Here is a 9,332-nt window from a genome sequence, read left to right on the forward strand (position 1 = left end):
TGACATGGGACCTCTTAAGGGTGAATCTCTTCAGAACACACATCTTTTCCTGAACTAACTGTGCACTTGTGGGCCAGAGTCCCAGGAGGCTAGAAATCCTCCCCTATGAGACCCAGCTATCCCCTAACCTATGCCTCCTGGGCCCCAGGGCTAGCCCAGTCCTGGATTTGAACTGGGATACTGAGTTCTACCCTCATGCTCTTACTGATGCTTTCTAGCCAGGCATTCTGGCTAATGGGTTGCAGCACATGTAAATCCAAACTACACTCAGCCATCTATTGGTACAGGGACAAACAACCCTTCGAGAACAGACTATGGGGGCCTGGAAAGATGGCTCAGTAGTTATGAGCACTGGCTCTTCTTCTAGAGGAGCCATGTTCTATCCTCAGCACCCACATGACATCCATAACCTCAGCTCTATGGGATCCATATTGTCTTTAGACTTTTCAGCCTGTATAGGAACTAGGCACACACACATGTAGTGCACAGACATACATGTAGACAAAAGGTGCCCCCACATATAATGATAATAATAATAATAATAATTGGGCTATAGGATCCATAGCCCAACAACTTTGAGTTGATGAGCAGCTTTAGTTCAATATGTATTTATTAGGCACCTACTGCATACAGGACTGGAGGTGGAGACTACAGTGTTCCTTTAGGGAGTCAGAGGGAAAGAATCTCCCAGAGCTGCTCCTCCTCTAAGCGGTTAGAACTTGATATTCTCAGTATGATGCACCTGCTCCCCTCTCCTTGGGTGGGAGCCCTGTGGTCCCTAGACCAGGTGTCTCTGTACAGGAGCTGGTGATTCCTTTCTCCAATTACTAGGAAACTTCTGGCACCTGTAGATAGGTACGCCCTGCCTGCTACCTGTGGTGGTTGATCTCTGGCCTGAGGTGCACCTGGTTGTTGCTTCCTATGTGTTGGGGTGAGATGGCTCTCTAGGGTTTGGGATCAAAACAGGCAGAGGCTCAGAGGGGTCTGTAAGGTCTCAGGCTTCTACTCCTGTGGGAGTATGGAGGGCTGTAAAGAAATCAGTGGTGGTTCAGGGGCACCGGGTGTACGGCTACCTATCCAAAGAGCTGGAGCCCAGAGGCTCAGGAGGCCGTGGGTGCCCATCAAGGCTCTGTCATAAGTCCTCAGGGAGGACTGTCTGGATAGAGAGCCCAACCGTAGAGATTAATGGGTTTGGCCTAGTGCATCATGGAACAGTTCACGGTCACCATCTTATCTAGTGAGGAGGTAGCAAGGGCCACAGGCAAGGGGAATGTGTGCCTGGCCCAGCTTCATCTGACGGACTATGCTAGGCACAATTTGTCCTGCTCCTTACCCTTACTGCTGGAGGACAGGCAGCCTAGCCCAGCACAGAGGTTCAGGACTTTGGTCCTGTTCTCTAGCTGGGTCTGCCCTGTTCAGGAGGGTGTGTCCCTGGGGTGGCTCTCAGCACCTGCTGTGACACCAGGTGTGGAAGCTCTCAGGAAGGGAAGGTGGATGGTGGAGAGGGAGAAACGGACCTCCAGGCCTTGGTGGTAACCACAATGGCGGTCACCTGCATCCTAAATCTCAGAAAGTAGAGAGGCATTATGGGTTGCTGACTATTGTCAGTTCTTGCCTCACTACTGGGAAGTGCTTGGTTTATCCCACAGATGGTAAAACAGAAACCTACTGCTGCCACCCAGAGAGGAACAATATGTTCAACACCAAAATTGAGTAAGGATTTCCGAAAAGAAGGAGGAGGAGGAGGAAGAGGAGGAGGAGGAGGAGGAGGAGGAGGAGGAGGAGGAGGAGGAAAAGAGGAAGCAGCAGCAGAGGAGGAGGAGGAAGAAAAGGAGGAAGAGAAACAGTTGCCTTAGAAAAGTGTATGTGTGTATAAGTTATTTAACATACCAGGCAATATATTATATAATACATTATGACTATAGTGCATGTTGAATGTATTTTATATAAGAAATAGTATACAATATACACTGTGGGCTCTACTTCTTCAATGTCATTTAACTTATTTGTTTGTTTTGTGCTGATCACCCACTGGCATTTGGAGATGGTGTAGGAGGTCCTGGCAGTGCAGAGCCCATCCCCATTTCCTGTGCAGCACTGGTTCTCAACCTTCCTAACACTGCAACTCTTTTATACGGTTCTTCATGCTGTGGTGACCACCCCCCCCAACCCTAAAAGTATTTTTGTTGCAACTACATAACTGTAATTTGCTACTGTTATGAATCATAATGTAATACTTTTGTAGATAGAGGCTTACCAAAAGGGTTGCGACCCATGGGTTGAGAACAGGTACTGAGCCATGATATAGCCTTGAAGAAGTGTTTTAGAACATTCCTCTTGTAAATGCTGGCCAACAAGGCTCCACCATACATGTGTGAGATGGAAACAGGCTTGGTCACCCACCTGTACCTAGGTACCCACAGTCATGTGGGTATACCTGGCTGAACTCCTTCAATGCAGGGAAGGCTCCACCAAGGTTCAATCTTGGTTCAGAGGCTTCTCCATGAGGTACTGCTTGCTGTATAGCGGTTGGTTTCCTCAGAACTGAACCATTTACTTCAGAAGGGAGCAGGGTGGCTCTAGATGCAAAGGGCAACAGGTCTGGGCAAACAAAACATGGATGTCTCAGGAGGCCCCACCTGGGCTGTATAAAAAGACATAAACAACTGCTGGGAACGAGGTTCTGACCATGAGCTAAAGGGCAGAGCCTTCTCTGACTGTCTAGCTGCCTGAGTGGTGCAGAGCTCTGGCCACCATGTTGGGGTGGTTTCTCCATGAGGCTGCCACTTCTCAGTCAGCTCTGCTACTTGTAGTCACCCCTCCCCCACACTCCTGCTGGCAGTGACCATTGACGCCCCAAGTTGGACGTTGGTACTATCATTCCTTTGGTCTCTTGTGGGCTCTCTTTCTGGGCAGAGTAGATGTGTGTGTGCCCCGGGAAGGGGCCATCACGCTGCAGGTGTCCCGATGAAATGAAAAAGTGACCACCTGTCCAAGGCAGAGTGTGGCACAAACTCTAGCTCTGTGCTCATCACTGTTGAGGGCGTGCCGTGAGGAAGTAAGAATAAGGAGGTGGCCAAAAGTCCAGAGTAGATGACCTTAAAGGGATATGGCTTGCTCTAGTAGAGCTGGTAACCTCATTAGCCCCGCCTAAGACCAACTGGGTACCCCATGCCGTGTCATCAAGGGTGGCCATTTAGGGAGCTTCCATATCAGAGGCTTGGAACTCAGATCTCAAAAATTTGCAAACACCACAGATTCTCACGAACTCTTTCTCAGTGAACTGATGGGAAAATTAAATGTCCTCACGGGTGGAAGGTGCCTGGGACAACTGTTCAAGGTAGAGTCTGTCCTTCCTAGGGTATGTGCACCAGCCAGGTTTGCTGCTCCTCCGATCTGAGCCAGTGCACCACTCCTTTCAATCTGCCCTAGGCTCTGATGCCACAGGCTCCATGACAGAAGCTCCAATGGTGGCTGTGGTCTGTCAGAGCCCACAGGAGGTGGCAGTCAATACCCACAACCAAACTCCCTAACCTTGGGCAAGACCAGCTGTGCTGTGGGGTAGGGCTTGCTCTCAGATGTCTGCTCCAAGAAGCTCCAGGACTAGAAACGCCCATTTTCTCCAGGAAGATAGTCTCAGACCAAGACCTCAAAGTATCAGAGGGCTGGAGGCTGGGGTGGGCCGAGGGCTGCCCTCTGGAGCATAGAGCCTGTGGCCAGCTCCTGCCACAGAAAGACGGATGCTGTGGCTTCCTGGGCTCAAAGAGGCATCCATATCTCATCTCACCCAAATTCACAGCAACCCCAGAAGGAATGGGACATTTCTTCTCCCAAGACACAAAGAGGCAAAGATGCTCCAATGTGGTTTCCAAGTGTGGCCACTAAGCCTGTCTTTCAACTCACCTTCAGAGACTGGATAAATCAAGAGGTATATATCTGCTCAGCCTTAAAGAACTAAAGGACCCTCTTCCTTTAGAGCTCTGTAAGACCCTAGGAGCTGGGGTGATGCTAGCCCAGGGCAAGGTTGCCTGGGGTGGGGTAAAAGGCCAGCCCCCTCTATCCCCAGTGTGCAAATGTAGGCAAGACTGCCTAACTCTTCCAGACTCTGTGCTGCCCTTCCTCTGTGAAGTGCAATAATAACTGTGGAAACCGCATAGGCTTCTGAACAGGCCACACATGCCAGCTGCTGTGGCTTGTCCTGGCTGTCCCTGTTATTGCTACCCCTCTGATAATGGCTTAATCAACGGCAGCCATTATCATCAGCTATCCACTCCCATCTTCATTATCTAGAGCTGTCTTGGCCTATGGTGCTCGTTCTTCTGTTTTTAGCAGTTCCTAAGAAAGCTTTCACTTTGAAGGTAGAAGGCCGAGAAGAGCCACATTCATTTCCTGTGGACCAGCAGGAATTATGCCTGGTTAACCTGTGGCTATCCCACAGCTAGATGCTGTGATGGGGAAGCAGAGAGGATGGGAGAGGTGGATGGGGAAGGTAGCCTTGGGGATGCTAAGGATCAAAGGGCCACTGTAAGGAGGGTGACCCTGGTAGGACCCTGGTGGACCCCTTCCTTTACAGAAGTGTGTCTCAGCCTCTGAATAACATTGTGTCAGCACTAGCTGGCTGGTCTCCACCCCTGACCTTGTGATTAAGTTGTGAGAGGGGCCCAGGGTTTGTCCAAGTGAATTCCCAGATGATGCCATGCTGCTGGTGTGGGGCATAGGCTTTGAGAGACTGCTTTAGTGCCAAGCCAAGTAATTCATCAAATGAAATCACTGGCGGGCAAAAAAACGAAGCCAATGAACGTGAGCTGTTCATGAGCTGAACAGGAAACAATGACATCAACGTTGGGATAGGGGCGGCTCTGCTGGTCACCCCCAAGGCACAGTTCCAAACCACATGGAAATTCTCCTTTGGCTTTAGAACAAGCATCAAAGAACAGTAATTCCAGACCTCATGGGATGTGTCCTCAAAGAATCGATTAGCACCAACCAGCATTCAAGGCCGGGCTGCAGTGAGCCCCTGGGGGCCCCACACTGTGAAGGTGTGGGCCCCTCTGACTCACTGGGCTTCAGTTACTCAGAAGCTCCACTCCTATGCCCACATCTCACCTGAGAAGGAGGCTGAGAGCTCCCAAGGACTTGGTGGTCCTTCTGCCCCTGCCTTCCCCAGGCTACTCTGAGCCTCTCTTCCCTGTCTTCTTCCCGTAGTCTCAAAAGCAGATTGCTCACCCCATGTTTTACCTGATAGGTATCGTATGCATCGACTCCGAACCAAGGTGTATGGTATCATCTCTAGTACGTAAATTAGACAGGCAAGGAAGGATCTGGGATTCCAGGCAGCTCACTCAAGGTCGATCAGCTTAAAGGATGGTTCTTTGACACCATCTCCAGCAGATCGAGCCAGAAACTGATTTACTACCTAGGTCTCCCTATTCCTTGGCTTTGATCTTGATTTATTGGATAATCATTTCCTTCCAGAGAGAGGCTCAGTAGCTTTCCTGGAGCTGTGAGCCAATGTGGAAGGTACGGGAATGTTAGTCATTAGACTAGATGACATTCGTCATTAGAATAGAGTAACATTTCAGAGGGCTGCCTCCTGGTTCAAAGACCACCATGTTGAGACCCTCCTCTTCTAACAGCAGAGGTGGACTTGACCATAGAAGCTCATCTTTGCAGGAACGGGAAGGTCTCATCTCTTCTATAGCCAGTTAGCTGGTTCCCAATCTGAACCACTCCAGACAGACAGCTCAGCTGACGGTCCTTCTTTCCTGAGAGTGCAGTGACCCCATGTGGCTGTTGCCAGGCACAGCAACTTACAGGGTGTGACAGCTATTCCCTACAGCTGTGCTGAGCCTGTAGGACAGTGCATGCAACTGTGAGGCCCAGTATGGCCTGAGCACATCCCTTCATGCCCCGCTGGAGGAGATGTAAACATAGTGCTTGGGGATGGCTGACCTTCAATATTTTTTTTTTCTGCCCTGTAGGCTCTCACTCTCAGCTCTTCACACACCCTCCCTGCATCTTAGAGACAGGTGAGATGGAGGGAACTGTTGTGTGACCTGTAGATGGGGGACCTTTACACACAGAATTTGGGGAGTCTACATGTATTGTTTGAAGCTATACCCCCATTTATACATACAAGTGGACCAGAAGCATCAAGGAAGCCTCTGCTAACACCACCCAGACGGTGTGCACGGTAGCAGGGAGGGATTGCATGTGGCTGCTGCGGACACTCGCTGGGCTTGGCACAGCTTAGAAAGGGTCTTTTTTTCCTCCTTCCCCCACATAACATTAAGTCCCCTGAACATAGGTAGGTGGTTTAGTGGGATCCGTTCACACCTTCTGTTTTCTGTCCCTCACTTCCCTTTCTCTGGCTATAAATAAAACCTGCCTGAGACAAGGGGCGGTGAACTCTGAACCACTTCTCCCTGTGTCTGTAGGACTCAGTTCTGAAATGGCGAATACAATCAGCCAAGATCCCGCCCGACCAGACTGCTGTGCTGTGTCCTGTAAGAGTCATACGTGTGGGTTCGTAACAGTACGTTAAGACGGGCTTGGAATGTTTCTGAAACCTTCCTTGTGAAGAGGATGGTGCAGCCACCACCTTACGTGAGAATGGCAGGGCATTAAAGAGCAAGGGCTACCCCCCACCCCCCCGAAACCTTTCTTTTCTTTGCTCAACTGCTGCTCTTCTCAAGTAGAAGCTCTCCTGTGGCAGATTTGTGACTGAATCTAGACAGTGTTGATTCATAATGAGCAGTCGGCCCTCTTTTCTGTTTGTTTGTACAGTTGTGTCCAATATCTTAAAAATATTACTTGAGGTGACTGAGTATATATGAATTGATAGAAGACACACACACACACACACACACACACACACACACACACACACACAAACGAATTGGTAGAAGATATGATTTAAGGTACTTATATCATTGGCTTCCCAAGAGGACTCACCCAAGAGCTCTTAAAACTTGAGATCTCCTGTAGCCCCAGTGTTAACTGACTGACAAAGGGATCGTAGGACAGAGAACTCACAGCTAGACTATGACATACTGTTAATTGGAGACTAAGTAGAAATGATGGCACGTTAACAATGTAGCCCTCTGGGAAAATGGAGTTGTCTTTCTGACCAGATCTTTCGACTGGCCTCTTCCATTAGAAGGGTAAGTCTGACCATGTCTTCCAAGGAAGGGGGTGTCTCGGGAAGGTCTGGGAGAGCACTGTGAAGCCTTTTGTCATGGCATCTTAGCTCAAACTTGTCATCTACGTTGGTTGGGGAATCCAAATTTTACCTGTAGCTAGTACCCTGGTCTCTGCCCTTGCAGTGCCTCAGAACTTCCAGTAGATGGCACAAGCCACACCTCTCTACTCTCCACTAGAACTTAATTGAAAAGATGCTCACTTCCTCCTTCCCCCTCCCTTCTCCTCACCTGTCTCCCATCTTTCTCTTTGACCAAAAAGAGAAAAACATACACACAACAACAACAACAAAAACTCCAAAACAAACAAACACTCAGACTTTCTGTTGATTTGGCTGTGAGGATTAATTCAAAGGGGGCCACAGGCAAAAAGGGAAATGCTACCTTTTAAGATCATGGGGCAGGCAAGAAATGCCACAGTGAGCCCCTCTGAGTGGCCACCGGCTCTTGTCAGCCATACCTGTAACTGCTTTCACTTTTCAAAATTCACCTTGTACCAGGGACACCTAGATGCTGAGTCTCCTTTGTGACTATCCCAGACGACCTCCAATCCCAAATCCTACCTGGTAAACAGCAGTGAAAGCAGACTGGTCAGTTTCCCCTAGACACCCCTCGGACATCCCTCAGACATCCCTCGGACACCCCTCGGACACCCCTCGGACACCCCTCGGACATCCCTCGGACACCCCTCGGACACCTCTCGGACACCCCTTGGACACCCCTTGGACATCCCTTGGACAGTCTAGAAAGGCTGCCTGGCTTCTTTCTCCTTGAGGACCCTGCAGGAATCTCCAGCAGAGATGAGCATATGTAAAGACTGGGGACCCATGGGGACTCCAGACTTTGACAAACAGTAGAGGGAGGATATATTGGTTTCCTTTTCTGTTGCTGTATTTAAATACCGACCAAAACTAACTTGAGGAGGAAAGGGTTTCTTTTAGCTTACAAGTCCATACTCAAGGAAACCCTAGGCAGGAGCTCAAAGGCAGGAATGCGGACACAGGAACAGCAGAGACAACCCAGGAACACTGTTTACTGCCTTGCTTCCCCTCCATTTCTGAGGCGGCCAGTAGGCATTCCTCCGATAGATACTAGCTTTTGTTCTCACCCAGGCTGCAGCCTGCACATTCCGCAGCTGGGAAAGATGTTACAGCTGAGATGCACCAGATGGACTCTGGTGCGCAGAATGGTTATTAAAGAGAGCCCCTGGAACTGACACTGATGGAAAGGGGGGGGGAGGCGGTGGGGGTCAAGGGAGCAGTCAAGTCACAATGCCAGGCCATCAATAAGCTCAATCGCCAGAATGATCCCTCGGTGATGGCCCGTGGCAGGCAGAGCCCAGCCTTGATAGACCCATATTGATTAGGCACAGGTGTGAGCTGTTCAGAGAGCAGAATGACCACAGGCGAGGCAGGGCTCTGTGGCTCAGCCAGCTCTGATAAAAGGAGCAGAGAGCAAGCAGCATGGACGGCAGCCATCAAGCAAGGCTTAATTATAAGAGCCAGGAAGGTGCATATGTGTGCTAGCTACAGTCCACCCTGAGCCCCTCTGGTTTGCTTCCAAAGGTGGATTCTGGAAGCATCTCTTGCAAGATCCCTGCTGACTTATCTTCTCAGGGGAAACTTAAGGAGGATGGGGAGAGGGTACACGACTCGGCAGCAGAACAGTTGCCCAGTCACACAGGAATTCCTGTATCTGATTTCTGGGGCCTTAGAAAAAGAAAATGGTAGAAAGGAAGTTGAATGTCAACATCTTTGGCTGTGTTGCTGTACAGACCCAGGGCTATCATTTGTGTCTCAGCTATGCCTCAGATATTCCCAGTGGCTTTACTGAGAGGTATGAGCCCCTCGTCCTCCAGCTTGGGGGACTACACTTAGCCAGGATCATCCACGCTGAACAAGCTCTATCTCAGGAGTCACCCCTGTTCCACATCTCTTCTCTTCCTCATTGTGTTGTGTGAGGGCAGCTGGTACCCCCTGCCCCTTCCTGGCTAGACAGCACCTTTCCCATCAGGAGGACAAGTGTTCCTGGTCATCCTAAAGTGCCCATATCGAAATGGCAATGTGTGATTTCAACTGGTCTCTTGCCATGTTTTCAGACAGAAGTCTCCCTTGAGAACCAGGCACTTTCATC

The sequence above is a fragment of the Mus pahari genome, chromosome 5, assembly GCF_900095145.1.
Source record: "Mus pahari chromosome 5, PAHARI_EIJ_v1.1, whole genome shotgun sequence".
Lineage (NCBI taxonomy): Eukaryota > Metazoa > Chordata > Mammalia > Rodentia > Muridae > Mus > Mus pahari.